At 30.4% G+C, this 17,422-nt stretch overlaps 1 long non-coding RNA gene across 1 annotated transcript; it reads left to right on the forward strand.

Annotated features, from left to right (window-relative positions):
- Positions 1-14,355: 14,355 nt before the first annotated feature.
- LOC127704924 (uncharacterized) lies at positions 14,356-16,458 on the forward strand. Its single transcript, XR_007983581.1, has 3 exons — positions 14,356-15,088; positions 15,461-15,546; positions 16,149-16,458. It is a non-coding gene; the product is annotated as an uncharacterized LOC127704924 (long non-coding RNA).
- Positions 16,459-17,422: the final 964 nt, after the last annotated feature.

The raw sequence follows: 17,422 nt of genomic DNA on the forward strand, positions 1-17,422 counted from the left end.
GTTTGCATGCAATAAACTTCTTTTGAAATTGATGATTGCGTACATTTATAGACTTTTTTCTTTTAAAATATTGATAAAGTCCAATTACGGTATATGTTACTATTGATAAAAAATAATCCGGTTTCTTCTCAAATGTGCTTCACCGGATATTAAAATCAATTGAGTAAGCGAGCCGTTGTGTATATGATTGATCCTGAATTAAATGTACTGAATTAAAAATACAAGAAACACATCTATATTCAGACGAGAGTTTGATCTCTCTTGTACAGTTGGCTGATCTGTTTTGTAAGAAAGACCCATTATATCTTGAAAATATATAATCGTTTGATATAATCCATACATGTATGTCTATGCTGCTATTGTTTCTGGTTCTGAAACAAAAAAGACATTCGGCTCTTGTGTCATAATTCAATAATAAAAACAAAACAATATGGTGATTAATCAGTTGATTCGTCACTGTATAATAACACTATATTAAGCATACGTATTCTAAGATTCCGATTGGTAATGGTACAGCAATAGTAGCTACAATGTAGCCACTTTTTAGTGATACAAAAAATGAGGTTTTAAATTTCGTACCTCGTGTTCACCGGCAGCTTTGATGAACAGATAGTGGCATCTTACCCTTTGATATTCAGAGGGCGATGTATCAATATAGTATAAGATGATTCATCCTGCAAAGAAGATTCAACCAAACATCATATTTCGGTTGAGTAGACATTCATTTAGACCTGAAGATGTAATACCAAAGTTTATTCAAAAATATAAAATAAAATTGATTAAAAAAAAACATAGACAAGTATAAAACAACAGGAAAAAAAATCATACCATAGTTAATGTTACTATATGATTATCTCATACAACATGTACAAAATAATATTCATTGTCATTTATGTTGTTGGTTTTAAACTCATGATACTATGTAATTCAGAAATCAACCCCAATCCATATAATTTATATGGGTATTTAAACAACTTAAGTGTGTGTATTAACAATATGATATCAACATATTTACTTGTTACGCTCAATCTATTGTCTCTATTGTATAGTTTTAGAGACATGTTGAATATAGAAATAAATACTAATATATATATATACTATGCAAAAAGTAGATGTGTCAATAGACTGTTTATTGATATGTTGCCTGTTTCTTTATGTGCAACGTGTTTATATATATATATATATATATATATAACTGAGTTCATCAATAATATGTGAAAAACTGCATATATGTTGTTGAAACTGTCAAGGCCTAGGACTAATAGAAAACAGAGAAAGATTAAACTTATGGTGCAAAAACCAAAAGTGTAATATTTTATTTATACAATAATCACATTTTATTGAAAAAAAAATGAATATGTTATGAACAATGAGACAAAATGCAAATTTTGCCATAGTTTCGTAAATTCACAATCAAGAGGCGCAACAATTCTACTCAAAGAAAACATGGGAGGGGGAGGAGGAGCTGTGATATGAATGAAAGTTTAACAACATTTGATAGAAAAAGTATTAGTTCTAACAATCAAAATAAACTTGTCAACAGTTTAAAACAACTAATACAAAAAATATAAACTCATTGATATTTGAAGAGAACTAAATCAAAATAACAGTCAGTTTACTTGGAGAAGAAAAAAGCAATAGAAATAAACTCATCATAGATACCAGGATTGCAATTTTGTATTTGCACCAGTCGCGCGTTTCGTTTACAAAAGATTCATCAGTGACGCTCGAATAATAAAAAGTTAAAAAGGCCAAATAAAGTACAAAGTTGAAGAACATTGAGGACCAAATATTCCTAAAAGTTCTGCAAAATACAGCTATGGTAATCTAGAAATGTTGCAAGCAGAATTTTTGTTTCTAATGAACCCAGATATAAGACCGCATATAATATCAGCAGACCTAAGACCTACACTAATTTCACATGCAGATCATCAAATAATCTCTATACAAAAAAAGATGTAAAGATCAAATAAAGGCTAAGGTTTCTTTAAGATGAATGACATTATACTGAATGATACCAAATACAAAGAAATAATAAAATAACTAATTGACACCCATAAAGAAAAAAATACTCACCCAAAATAATGATCCTAGAGTTACTTGGGATTTTTTCAAAACTGAAGTAAGGGAGGTAACAATTGCATACTGTAAACAAAAGGCTGCTAAATGTAAAAATGAAGTCAACAATTTAGAAAACAAGTTGAAATTCTTTTATGAAAATTCAAGTAATTCAGAAAATTTAAAAATAGAAATAAATAATGAAGAGAACAATTTACAAAATTTATATATAAAGGAAACTAGAGGTGCACAAATCAGATCCTGACTCAGATGGGCGGAAGAAGGAGAAAAACTACAAAATAATGTTGGGTCTTGAAAAATCAAGACAAACTAAGACAACAATTTCTGCCCTTATAAATGGTCAAGGCAATATAGTAACAGACGCACCCGATATTCTTGTTCTTGGGAATAACTACTACCAAAAAGTGTATAAAAGAAATGAATCAGACCCTTCCGAAATAAAAAAAAAATATATATTAGTCAAACTAAAATAGATCACTCTCTCTCCAATAATGATAGTGAACAATTTGGCGCCATCTAACATGAGAATAATGGACTAATGCTATATTCAATATGAAACTAAATAAGTCCCCTGGGCTAGATGGTCTAAGTGCAGAATTTTACCGTACCTGTTGGTCATACCTAAAAGAATCTGCAATGAAAGTATTTAATACATATTATGAAAAAGAAGAAATGTCAACTCTCCAAAAAATAGGTGTTATTTCCTTACTTTATACAAAAAATGATCCATTATCATTAGTTATATACCTATATGGAGTTATTTTCTTTCAGAACGATAGGTCATTTTTCGAAGAATCAACCCGGATGATACCATGTTTTAATGGAATATGCTCCAAGGCATAAAATAATGACCTGTGTGAGGTCATTATCTTCCTTGATAAAAATGAAAACTATAAATTACTTCAAAATTATATTCGTCTAATAGTTTTTTGTTGCCGATTTGGGATTTTATTTTTTAACGTTCAATCTATGATAAGTGTAAAAAAAATCGTCATTGCCCTCATTTTAATTTTAGAAACAAATTACGTGCAGTTTTGTTAATTTATCGCTACAATACAGAGACATTATCATATTTGTGAGATGAATTTTAAAGTAAAACTTGCATAACACTTTAAAATAAAGCCAGATTTAACATATTCGTGTGTAAGATTTTGAAAATTTTATTGATTAACACTGAAATTGACTGAATAGGTTGATCGATTGTTGGTTGCTTAACGTTCAGTGGCAAATATTTCATGCATGTTCAGGACGATACATACTGAATAAGAATTCATACTGTGACATACATGTATTGATATTCGTTTTCGTGTTACATGTACATTTCGTGCTCCCTTCGTGTCAGTTCTTAACTTTTTAAAATTTATGTATACCTTTTACGCTATCAAATGATCAACTAATAAAATATTCATATATTCTACTGAATACCATTCACGTACCTTACAATAGGGTCGGATAGGGGGATAGTATATAATTATATCATAATTATCTGTTAAATCAAAAAAAAAGAATAACCACTTTTCCGCGATAGAAATGTCATTACAAATAGAAAAAAAAAAATCAACAGCATTGGTACAATAAATTACTCACAAAGTCTCTTTTATTTTTCATACACCGTTATCGGATTCATTTGTGTCTTACTTCATTCAGTTACAGTAATATTTTTATTGATTATTGATAATAATTTCTTAGTTTTATATCTAGATTAATTAGTGAGTTTTATTTCACATTCTAAATGAGCCGTAGGGCGTATTAAAACCTGAACGCATTAGAAAGAAATATCCCACTTTAGTATCTTTTTTTTAGGTTTTTCTTGTCGTAGAACACACTTCGGGGTGTCCGGATCGCCCAAAGAAAGACCTCCCTACGGTAGGTCTTTCATTTGTTCAATCCTGTCACCCCTTGGTGTGTTCTACGACAAGAAAAACCTTAAAATATGCATTATCTATAGCATAACTACCCACCAATCAAGTAACTAAATGTAGATATTGATACTAAAGGGTGTCTGTCTAATAACGGCTGGATCTCAGAAACCTTCAGTCTTCACCGTGGAATAAAAGTTAAGTTCTGTTATTTTTGTAATAGCAGTTAAAATACTGGCATGTAGAGTAAGACAAGATTCTAACATTACAAGTTTTCAAATACAACTTGATGACAAAACGCTTAGTCAAGAAAATTCCCAATCGGCTGATGACACAACCCTCTTTCTCAGTTTTAAAAAAAATCGTTCAGCTTTTGAACCTAATAGAAATATTAGGAACACTTCCTGGTTTAAAACTAAATAAATCTTAAAGAGAAGGTATATGGTTAGGTAGACTTAAACATTGTAAAGAAAAAAAAATGAAAAAATACACTGGAGCAGAGAACCAATTAAAAGTGCAGGTGTGTACTTTGGATTGGATAAAGACAAATGTGACAAATTAGATATTGAAAAAATATTGAAACAGTCAAACAAATTAACACTTGATTGGGAAAAAAGACATTTAACAATTATAGGTCGAATAACAGTTGTTAAGTCACTTATTTTACCCAATCGTACTTTTTTAGCATCGGTTGTTTCCATACCCCGAATCAACAAAGATTTGAAAAAAACTCATAAACAATTTTATATGGAACAATACACAAGAAATGGTAAAACGTTCAACATTTACCAAAGATCACACAAATGGGGGTCTGAAAATGACAGATATTGATAATTTCTTAAATGCACTACAAATTTCATGGGTCAAACGATTAACTGCAAAGGAATTTGCTAATTGAAAAGTCATTCCAACATATTATTTCAACAAATTTGGTATAACCAACCTTATAATTCATATGATGCCAGACAACATAAACTCATTACCTAATTTATTTAATACACTACCCACATTTTACCTGTACATTTTAAAGACCTGGTACAAAGCAAATAATACACCAAAAAGTATCATAACAATAACAAATTTTACAAATATTAGGCAGCAAATGTTGTGGGGTAACAAAAATATAAAATTTAAGGGAAAATGTTAAGTTTACCTAAATTGGATAAAATACGGTATCATTTTCATCAACGATATCATTGATCATCAAGGGCATATTTCACAAAAAGTTATATTGGAGAAATTATCCTCAAAACCTAATTGGATTTTAGAACTTTCAAAATTGAAAAACTCTATTCTAAAACAATGGCTTAATACATTAAAATCTGACAAAACATTGAAAACTTTTGTAAACACAAATAATTTAAACTTGTCTTTGACTGTTAACAACAAAAAAACTAATTGAAATGAAAAACCAATTTTTCAGAGAACGATTTAAGGTCTTTCCACCATAAAAAAAAACCATGTATTTTGATATGAAATATAAAAATCGAGTTTGGAATGTCATCTCCAGTGTCAGATGATAGCTTACTGTGAGCTGATTCCAAATATATATGGTTTCTACACATTTTAGTTTAAAATAAGGAAGATAATTTGTTACTTCCGGTTTGAATTATTGTCACTTCAGGTATAATATGATAGTTTACTTGACACTGATTTCAAAAATATATGGTTCTATATCATGTATATACTTTTACATTAAATAATAGTTACTTCCGGTTCACACAAGGTCACTTCTTGTTGGCTTTTTCAAGGTCATATGGTTTGCAACCTATTGCAAGAAGTCACATGGCTTTATCATTTATAAATATCAAGTTAAAGCATAGGTCAAAATCTAGAACGTCAAATTTACATATGATCTTGACCTAAATATCAAGGTAATAAAATAAGGACCTAAAATCAAAAGACCCTATGTCTCTACTATTCATAATTAATGAGTTATATCACCATACAGCTAGTTTTGAATATAAGAGGCAAGAACACTCCATTTTCTGCCAACATACCCGTTTAACCAAAATTGTATGTGTAACGACAAATAGTTTGCCGATATCTTATACAGCTACTGATAATAAGTTATAACTAGCCAAAATCAAAATTAAGAACATGACATTGACCAATTTTTGTTTCTTTTAGTGGACCAATGACCTCAAATCAAAACACCCTAAGACCCTATGGTTTACAAGTTACAAATAAATATCACTTATTTCAAATGCATAAGGGGTAATAACTCTCATATAGAGTCGTCGTAACGCTTCGGTCAAAATAAAATGTAACATTTTGAGTATGTTCATAACAAGAAAGACAGGGTTTTGGGAGATAACTCTTACAAAGAAAAGTATTCGGTTAAACAGGGTCAGTTTCAAAAGCGTATAAACTGTATGAAATCATTTACACAAAAACTAAGCGACATCTTTTGAAACAAATATACAGTGCATGAAAAAAACTAGGCGAAAAAAAAACCAATAATCAGAACAACAAATAGGTCTTTCCACGGAAAGGTGGACACACCTAAATATGCCATCTAAAAAAATATATATCTAGTTAAATAACAAGAATGATAAGAGACCGATATGATTCTCTAAATGGAAAAACATCTTCAAACCAGAATCAATCACTCCAATAAGTAGCATGCTACAATTTACTTTTTCTTATTTAATAAATGACATAATCATATAAAATGTGTAGATGGAAATTACTCAATTATATCCTCTCATGTAAACAATTGATACAACAATGGAACATACAAGATACAAAGATGTGTGACATGAGTAATTTGACTGAAGATAACGAACATTTGTTTCTTAAATGTCTATACTTAAATAAATTTTGGAAGAAAGTACATGTACTTGTTAGCAAAACCAAGCTTGGGTCACATAAATTTAATTTTAAGACTTTAGTACTGGGTTATAAAATACAAGATCCTATGTACATATTTGTCTCCAAACTCATTTATGCATGATTAGTCAAATGCATTTTCTATTAGAATGTCGAGACTTGCCACTTACAATAGTTAACTAAAGTTTAAGCTGTTTGTGAGAACAGTCAATAAATCACACAAATTCATCTGGACAACTGATCAACCAGCTTTAACGGTTTTCTACAAAAGGTAAAGGTCAATGATCACAAAGTTCTAGTCTTTAGACACAAAACCGGACAAAACTGTACACTTTTCGTAATCTTGTGACAATATATTTTGAAAAAAAAAAAATGTTTGTAATAATAATGAGTTGTAAAACTAACTAACTACCTATAAATATGAAATAAGTGAATACATTCCCTGGTTATTCAGTAACTAATTCACAGGGATACTAGGCTAACTTCTGTAGGTCGAGTAATTTGTCATCACAGCAAACAAAAATGCAATAAAGATATTATTCTAGAAAAAGAAAAAACAAAGTATGAACATCGATTATTAGGAACCTGATGTTCAGTGGTTATCGTTTGTTGGTGTGTTTTATAAATGTTTCTCATTTCTCGTATGTTATATAGATTATAGCTGTTTCTTACTCTTTGGTCGGGTTGTTGTGTCTTTGACACATTCCCCATTTGTAACGTTGGTTTTCCTGTTTGAATGGTTTTATACTAGTTTGTTTTTAGAACCCTTTATAGATTGCTGTTCGGTGTGACTCTAGATTGCGTATTGAAGGCCGTACTTTGACCTATAATGATTTACTTTTACAAATTTTGACTTGGATGGAGATTGTCTCATTGGCATTCAAACCACATCTCCTTATTTAATTAGTTTCTGTATATTGACTTTGAAGTACATACATATTATTCAGTTAAACTAAGTGGTATGACAATACTTCATTTTTTATGAATAACATTCATTTCACGTTTTACTAAGTCGGAATAATTGTAGCAAAATTGTGAAAACTGTTTTCTTGCTGTGCAATTTGAGAATATTCACCAGTGGAGAGTCAAATTATTTCCAACATTTCCTTTGTCACTAAGGGATCATTTTTCGTATTCACATATAAGTATGCACATTTAAGTGTCATTATTAATAAGCATTTGAATATAAAGGTGTATTACAACAGCTTTGTTTTGGATTGGATCAACAAAGTGCCGTTATCGTAGGAAGTTTGTCTGTTTCTGAAAAAAAGCAGAATATTTATTTGATATATTAAACACACTGTTATTATGGATCAGAACTTCAAAAGTTGATCGATTTCAAATACGGAATAGCTGAACAGATACTTGATGCATTTGTTTTAATAATTTATTGATTTAGTTTGGTGTATTATATTAAAATTTTGTATTTATAAAATGTTAACCGGGCAACAGTATTCATTCTTAACTCGTTTTGTATTATTAGCTGAGATTCATAATTGCCATTCCTGCCAATTTGTTTTTTTCTCCAAACATGTGTCAAGACGACCAGAGCAGGAATCTGCAAATTTCTCGTCATACATTTATCAAGTCTGTGTACCAAAATGAGCGCTTTTTTTAGAAATGAAATATGTAGAATTATTTACAATTGTTTTACCAATGTATATCACTTGTTAGTTACAGAAACCCATATCATATTGATATACCATCAGCCATAGCACTTGCACTATCGTATATTTATGAACTTGAAGAAGTGTCGTCATTAATATTTGACATTTTGACAAATGTTCTGTAGATATTTTGTGTAAGCATTCAAAAATATTTGTTTTGTTCACGGCTAAGTGTACAGAACATTCGAAATACTGATCAAATGTTTTTTACATACAAGTTGGGGAAACAAACATGCTATAATTTGTTTACATTCATGCCATTGCTTTGTTTACTCCGTGGCTCATCTAGGTGAATGAATCGTTAAGTTTACATCAGATTTAAAAATCAAATAACTCTATATACGTACCACCCTACAGAGAAAATTTCAGAATTTATTGACTTTCATCTGAGACCACATGTAGAAAAATGTACCATCATATATACAAGACACAACACACTATCTTAAGAAAATGGAATTCTTGAACCCTCTCCCATTTGAAACGATCCTTGCCTCGCTTGATGTTACCTCTGTTCATACTAACATCCCCCATGACGATGGTATTGAAGTCTGTACGGAAGTCTGGAACTCTCATTAACCTTACATCCACCTATTGAATGTCTAATCCAGCTTCTAACTTTGGTATTACTATGCAATAACTTCACATTCAATGGTGAACACTTTCTCTAAATTAAGGGAACAGCAATTGAAACAAAGATGGCCCCGTCTTATGCCAATATTTCTATGGGGAAATTAGAACAGCGAATTCTCCATTCTTATCTTTATCAACCTCTCTCTTGGTTCCGATTCGTCGACGATATTGACATGAAGTGGGATAATACTCAACAAGAACTAAATTTGTTCATTCAACATGCAAACGATACTCATCCCTCAATAAAATTCACTTATGAAATCTCTGACTGTAAGATCACATTCCCTACAGCCAGGCCATACGAATAAAACGGATTTGCTCCACCAACGATACTGTAAAAAGACGACTACAAGAACTTCGCAGTCACCCAAAACATCGGGACTACAAAAGAAAAGACATTGATAAAGGCTCTCTCATACAAACAACATCAGCCGAGATGAACTTGTATGTGCCTTTTGTGTTGACTAACCATCCCAAATTTGACAATTTATCACACCTAATCCGCGAAAATTGGAAAGAAATAAAAAAACATCCTAAATTATCCAAGATCTTTCCCGAGCCACTTGTACTGGCTTTCCGTAGGCACAAAAGCCTTAAAGACTTGCTGATGAGAGCTGATTTATTCTCTAAAGCAGGCTCTTCGTCTGTGGGCTCTTGTAAGGGTTGTGGAAACAAACGATGTCTGACTTGCAAACAAATACTGAATACCCAGACTTTTAACAGTCACTACAAATATGCAGAATACACCATATATTGCAATGTTAATTGGAAGACAACAAATGCTGTGTTTCTCTATAGTGTAAATGTGGTAAACAGTATGTTGGCGAGTCAGAACAGCCACTTCACAAACGAATGAACGGCCATCGTAGCGACTACCAATGCAAGCCAGACCTTCCTCTCGATCGACATTTGAGATACACTGGCCACACTAAGGCAGATCTATATTGACCGACCATTACAATCATTGACCACAACACAGCTTTGTCTAGGGATGATAGACTCACTCGGGAAAAATTTTGGATAAGAAAATTAAAAACGTTGGCACAAAATGGGATAAATGAAAAGATGTAGGTCGAATTCGCGCAGTGGTTTACATTTGGCTTATAATACTTTTTTACTACAGTCTCTGTATCTATTTCTTTACCTTACTCAACTATAAAATTTGTTGTAATTATACCAGTTTAAATTGCTTGGTTCTATTCATTTTGGAGGGATGTAAAAGTACCTAGTCACGTTCAACTATTTAACCGTAGTCAAAATTGATTATTATATTTTTTAAACTGCTATGTATTTGGGAAGTTTAAATACGCAGCCTCTGTTTTAATTACTCTACCGTTGTCAAATTTGAAATTTTTACGAACTTAGATCGGTCAGTGCTGTTTATTTTGAATGTATATTGACGCAATCGTTCTTGTAACATCGTAACTGTCGTCGCCTTTTAGATTTTAGAGCTGTGCCAGTTCATATCGCACATTACTATTTTTATTTGAAGCATATATTTGCATATGATTAATTTTACATCATGGTCATACTGATGAAGGATATCTGTTATCCGAAATATTTATAAATAATTACATTTATAGTTTCCTTTTTTTTTTGTTATTGGTGTTGTTTTGTATACTTTGTAGGCGTTTATATATATACATATATATATATATTTATTTATTATTGTACTAATCATGAACTGAAACTGATCCTCCACGTGTTACCATATAGTGTAGACACTGATGAACAAAGACTGTATTGGATTAATTACAAGGGTGACATGAAATCAGCTAAAGATGATGGCTCTGATGTTAAAACAATACTTTCAACAAATGTTAGAAGAACCTACTATGCTATCGGTGTCTTTGGTAGTTACATATACTATGGTAATGAGAACAATCAGTTGTTAATGGTGCATACAACATCAGGATCCACGCCGACTGTTTTATATAGCGCTACAAATGAGATTGACAGTATATGTGTGTTTAATCAATCAGGTAATATGTTAACAACCATCTATAATCACGAATAGCGATAACATACGTCATAAATTTGAAACATGTCTTTGCAATAGCATATTAAATCGTTATGCATAAAAGCTTAGACATATTAGAATGATAGTTTTTTGCTTAAGTATTTCATCAACTATTCGACATTTGTGGATGAATACTAACAATGTAATTGGAATTAATGCGATAGACACGAAAATCGTATACATATAAAATACTGACATTTTTTTCCCCCAATAACTGAAACATGGTCGTGAAAAGAAAATCAGTGTTCATTTTCAAATGCACATTCTGATTAAATTTCATTAATTAGAACAGCACGAATGATTTATTTTTGTGAATGATTGGATGATTTCTTACTGAAATTGGTAACAAAATGTCAAGGGAAGCTTGAAACAAGATATAGAAAACTATTTGAAAGAACAAATCCGTTTGCATTCAGTAAAAAACTAAATAACCAGTAATAATAACTAGTATTAAATTTAAATAAGTTATAAAATTACATTTTGTTTGCATATGTTTAAAGACTGCTTATGATGTATTAGTTTCCTACTTGTGCTAACAATGTATATCGTTTACTTATAACTGCTTTTTGCTACTAAATTTTTCATAATCAGCGTTTTCTTAGTATACACATAATTTGTTATATGATTTACTGAATGTGCATACGTTGTTTCGTCCTAACGTTGGCTTCAATGCGCTCTATGCAAATTGCTTATGTAATGTTTTTATTATGAAAGTTAAAGATACATTTGTATTTTATATTGTTATATCATCTTCACCGATACAATGTATTAATATTGATATGTTTTGTTCTTTAAAAAATCTGGGGCGAAAGATTCCAGAGGGACATTCAAACTCATAGATCGAAAATAAACTGACAACTCCATGGCTTAAAAAGAAAAAGACAGACAAACAATAGTATACTAAACACACCATAGAACACTAAAGACTAAGCAACACAAACCACACCAAAAACTGGAGGTGATCTCAGGTGTACCGAAAGGGTAAGCAGATCCTGCTCTATATGTGGTACCGGTCGTATTGCTCGTTTTAATAACTTCTTAGTTGTTTTCAATCTCGTCCATTTGTATACAGTTTTTGACAATTTCATAGAATAATGTGATGTTTCTGTTATCATTGTTACCATTATAACTTTTGACATTATTTATTATAATCACGTAACTTTAATTTTTTACGACTGAAATTGTTATTTATGAAATTGTACGGCACAGACAAGATGTAAGTAATATTAACTTAAGTTTTTTTAATTTTAATTAAATCAGTATACTACTTTGCCCTATTAACATATAAATCAAAATTGTGGAGTCATTGTCAACTGTGAAAACTTGGCTCTGTTTTTTTTTTCTTTTAACTGATTAAACTCGTTTTTTTAATCATGTTAATCTTAATTAAAGGATAAATTACTTTGCCCTCTTAGTAAAAAAAACATATGGTATCATTGTTTACAGAGACAACTCTTCATTTTTTTCTTTATTGAATAGTGTTATCATGATTATAATCAAAACACATGATTTCTTTTCATCTTTATACAAATGGACATTTGTCCTGTCGAACTTGCTAAAACAAATAGAAAAAAAAAACTTTTGTCGGTCAATTTATATTGTTAAAGAAGGAAGAAAGATTAGAAAACACATGATTTATGACGTATTTAATCAGCTGTGATAAATATACGATATCAATATCATGACGCACGTTTTTTTCAAGCGTAAAAACTTATAATTAAAGACCAATCAACACTATAAAACTTAACACACACTTTTGACTAAAAAAATGGAGACATTAAAGTCATGACACCCGGAAATATTTTGAAATCCGCTTCAGTGGAAGTCCATCTAATTTTCTACATATAGTGCTGCTTCGAGAAAAATCGCATCGTGTACACACGATAATTGGGCATCGTTTGGTTATTCGAATGAGATGTCGTATCGCGTGAACAGAACGATGAGCGATTTACCGTGGCGACATCATCGTTAAAACACGAAGTTTAATTAGGTAATTTTATTCCAATCCTTTTGTCTCCTTTAAGTTGTAAATAATTTGGGATTTTAAACTGACGAGGTGAGCAATCATTTCACTTTTCAATCTTTCCGTATTTACATCAATTCGGGTAATCAACATTTGAGAAAATTAGAATTACGTGATCAATTTGGGTCTTATTCTGCCTCAAACTATCTATTAGGTATTATTTTACTATTTTTTTTACCATTACACAATTTTAAGAATTCTTATACTTTTTTGAGTTGCAGTGCGAATTGAATTTTTCATTACAGCCACTTTTCTTAAATTGTAAGACGGCAGGATTTTATAGATAGAGTAGTAATGTCTTCAAAATTGTCGGTTATTTACCATATCAACATATGTAGATGTGGTATGGTTACCAATGACACAATTCTCTAGCAGAAACCAAATGACTAGTAGTAAACAAATTTTTGATCACCGTACGACAATCAACAATGAGCTAAACCCATATCACATAGTAGGCTATACAAAGCTCCGAAATGACAAATTTAAAATAAATCAAACAAGAAAACTAACGATATGATCTATATACAAAAAGAAAATAAACGAACAAAAAAATGATCTACATTATCAAACGACAATTACCGCATTGCATGCTCATTACTTGGGACCAACACATTTAGAATGTGACAGAGTAAGACATGCACATTGTTCAAATCGTAAACGACTGCGTAGTATTGCATATCAGAAAAGATTATTAAAAGTGGCTAAACATGAATCAACTCGTCAAATCGTTACCATGTTTGTTGTGTTTGTATTGTCATTTTGTTATAAACTATAGTGCAATGTCAGTGTTTTTTTATGCGGATAGTTGTTGGTTTTGACTTTCTTTTAGTAATCTTGTCGAAATTTAAACGGAGTTTGTACGTTAACGTTCGAATTGATTATCACATGGATATATTGTAAAAAAAAACACCCGCTTATTGTCAACATATTGTGTTTTTGTGTACTTGTGTTGACGTCAAATTGATGATTGTTTCCTATTTAAATTTATAGAACGTCGTTTGCCCTAAACTTAGCCGAGCATCATTTAGAATATATACATCGGAATAAAAAAGGACCATTGTGTTTTAATACAAAAACAACAAAAACTGCACAAACAAATAATCATCATTAATGACAATGTATATAATTGTATTACATAGGTAAACATTGAATATTTGGCATTTGTACATCTACCCGCAACATGATTTTGTTCTGAATCACAGTTGAACAATATAACTGAGCATTTTTTTTAAAAAGTTAGAGAAATTTAATTTTGTATTACTGATAAGTGTTGCTCGCATGGCTAATATGACCACGCGTACCTACAATTATACCATATATCATCTTTTAAATCGGTTATTGTATACAATGACAAACATTAAAACATACAGCATTGGAACTTAAATACATTATTGTTCTATTCAATTCCGCGTACTTGCAATACTTTACTCGGCATGAACACATACGAGCCACCTGTACGCATTTTGTGTAAATGATATTAGTAACACTACTTCGATACATTCGATATAGGTTCATGAATATTTTTCATTCCTTCAACTACGTGTCGACAGTTTGTCGTGCAAATTGCAGTAGGACATAGTTAAGTCTAAGAATATGTTATAGTAGGAATCCGTATCTTTTTGTTTTAATGAACTAACTTTAACTTTTACACGAGATTCAACACATCAATACCCAAACTAGGTGTTTATTTCTTAAATTACACATTAAAGTTTTGGTATTTCTCAGTTATCATTAATCTGAATGAAGATTCCTCATTTGCCTATTCATGTACAGATAATAATACTTTGAAAAAACGCAGTAACAAACTGCAGTCATTTAATACAGATCATCCAAACATGAATTTTTTGCAATATGCATGATATATATATAAGACATGCATGTGTTCTAATTATAATAGATATTTATCTCATTAATTTACAGATTGAACAAAAGTGCTATATTCTAATTGTCAAACCAAACAGAAATTTTAGATCGATAGGTAAACATAATGTGTTGATTTGATTATTTTGACATATCGTTCATATACAGCTGAATATCCGGTGGCTGTATTATTTATAACATTTATAAAAGACATTTGCACATGACACTATTTGCCTGTGATATTTTAAGTGCATATATATACATCGGTTTATATATTGGTAATTTTCCCGATAGTATATTACTCGTTATGAAAATTATGAAATCGGAAAATGTACCTCTCTACATTGTTTTTAAAACTAAAATATAAAAACTGTATTGATGTTAATCAAATTATGTTAGAAATGTTCAGATCAATGCATTAAATATTTTAAATAAAACTATGCATTTCTCTGTATATACTTTGTTTTAAATGATTATTATTAAATTTTAGGGTGATTTAGTATACTGTATAAATATTGATAATGTTTGCCGACATCAATCTATCGAAACAGTGTCAAAACGTTGTCAAAATACATGGTAGGTTGATCTCATTACATGTTTATTAATTGTAAGCATGGTATCAGCTCCGATTCATTCATATTGTACTATTTAAAAGCATACCATTATGCCTTCTTGTATTAAGTGGATTGCATCTCTATATCAATCAGTATTTTTTGAGAGAAACAAAAAATCATCAGAAAGTTACCGTAAAATAGTTACATTTATTTTTTTTGGTATTATCTTTGTATATTTATCCCTGTTTTCTTGAATCGTGTATTTCCCCCGAGTGTTAAATCATACAAACTTCCAGACATACAACACATTAATAATTTGTTAAATGCAATTTTAAATCAATGAAATTGAAAAAGAAAAACAAATATTATGATTGCAACACATTTTGAAAAATCGCAATACTGTTTTGTATTTGTAATTATATGTATACCCCTTTTTTGCGAAATATTACATGATGGTTACACATGATATCTAGTCTTACTGAAATGCGTTTATATATTTATACGTGCATGTAATTATATAAAATTTCATAGGCATCATCAAATCCGAATATCATGTATACTTCTCCTTTAGAGTTTTGATATTATTGATAAGTAAAATAATGTTTGTTGTTAAACTTATTTCAGGTCTTAGAGAAATAACGTTTGTACTTATACAATGATTGCATTGACAAATAATTGTGTGATGTACAATATTACATTTCCTGGTTTATTTACGAGATTTTAACATCGATAAACTACTGTCGCTTCAAATCATCATACAATGGTTACAATTTCTACTTTTTCCGAGGATTTCCTACCAGCTAGCTCATGTGCATACCATATACAAGAAGAAGAACATATACATTTATTCTCACGTCGTCAAAGATAATATGGTGGCAGTTGGATTTTGTCAATTACACATCAACCGGAAATAAATAGATGACCAGGGCTCATTTTGAAATATTTCATAAAACCAATTCTGTTTTCATTTTCGAATTCCTCTTTGTGAACAAGTTTATGTATATTAGGTCATATAATGTACCACTTACTTATAAATTAGATCCCGGCAATTTTTAGTAATTTTAAAAACCTGCACAAACTAATTTTAGAAATAGCAAATAAACGGATTGTCAATTCAGTTAAATATTCAATAAAATTATCATGTTATTTCGGATGAAGTAGTATTGTCACTTAGAACTCAATAGTAAAATCGTTTATATTATCCTGGTCGTTTTTAAACTTCTAATTAACACACACTAATGTTGATAACGTTGAAGTACATTTGTATACTAAAAGGAGATATGTTTTTGGATGTACACATTTTCAATAGCTTTTTTCTATCTAAATCACGATGAAAATAAATTTTATTTCCATTCAATGATATCAAATCTCCTTATCCAAGTTTATTTCAAACTACGATAATTTCTAAATGATTGACAAAAATTGTTGCGGGAAATTAATTTGAGTTAAACATATCGTGGAAGATCATTGCATACAAAGACTATCAATGTCAAGTGTTAGTAACCTATAATAAACTACTTATTCAAAAGTCAATTGAGGGTTTTAAATTCTCTGATTCAAATTGTAATCTTGTTATTCAACCACAAATATTTCATCGATAACATACCATGTTCGTCATCTTAAATACTGTTTCTTTTGGTTGAAAAAGAAAGATATATTCTTAATACACTACACTTTTACGGCCAATTGGGAAGACACATTATCATGATAATATGTTACTGCACCTGCATACAGATAGTATAATATGTCTACCGCCGGTTTTTTTACAGGGGTATGCATGATTAAGGATGTATTCTTCTGACATTTCAGTCTCGTTTAAATATTATTCTGGAATAATTTCCAAAACGTGTTATACAAATGGAAAATATCAATGAATTTAAATAATATCATAATCCGGC

The sequence above is a fragment of the Mytilus californianus genome, unplaced genomic scaffold (assembly GCF_021869535.1).
Source record: "Mytilus californianus isolate M0D057914Y unplaced genomic scaffold, xbMytCali1.0.p SCAF_6, whole genome shotgun sequence".
Taxonomy (NCBI): Eukaryota; Metazoa; Mollusca; class Bivalvia; order Mytilida; family Mytilidae; genus Mytilus; species Mytilus californianus.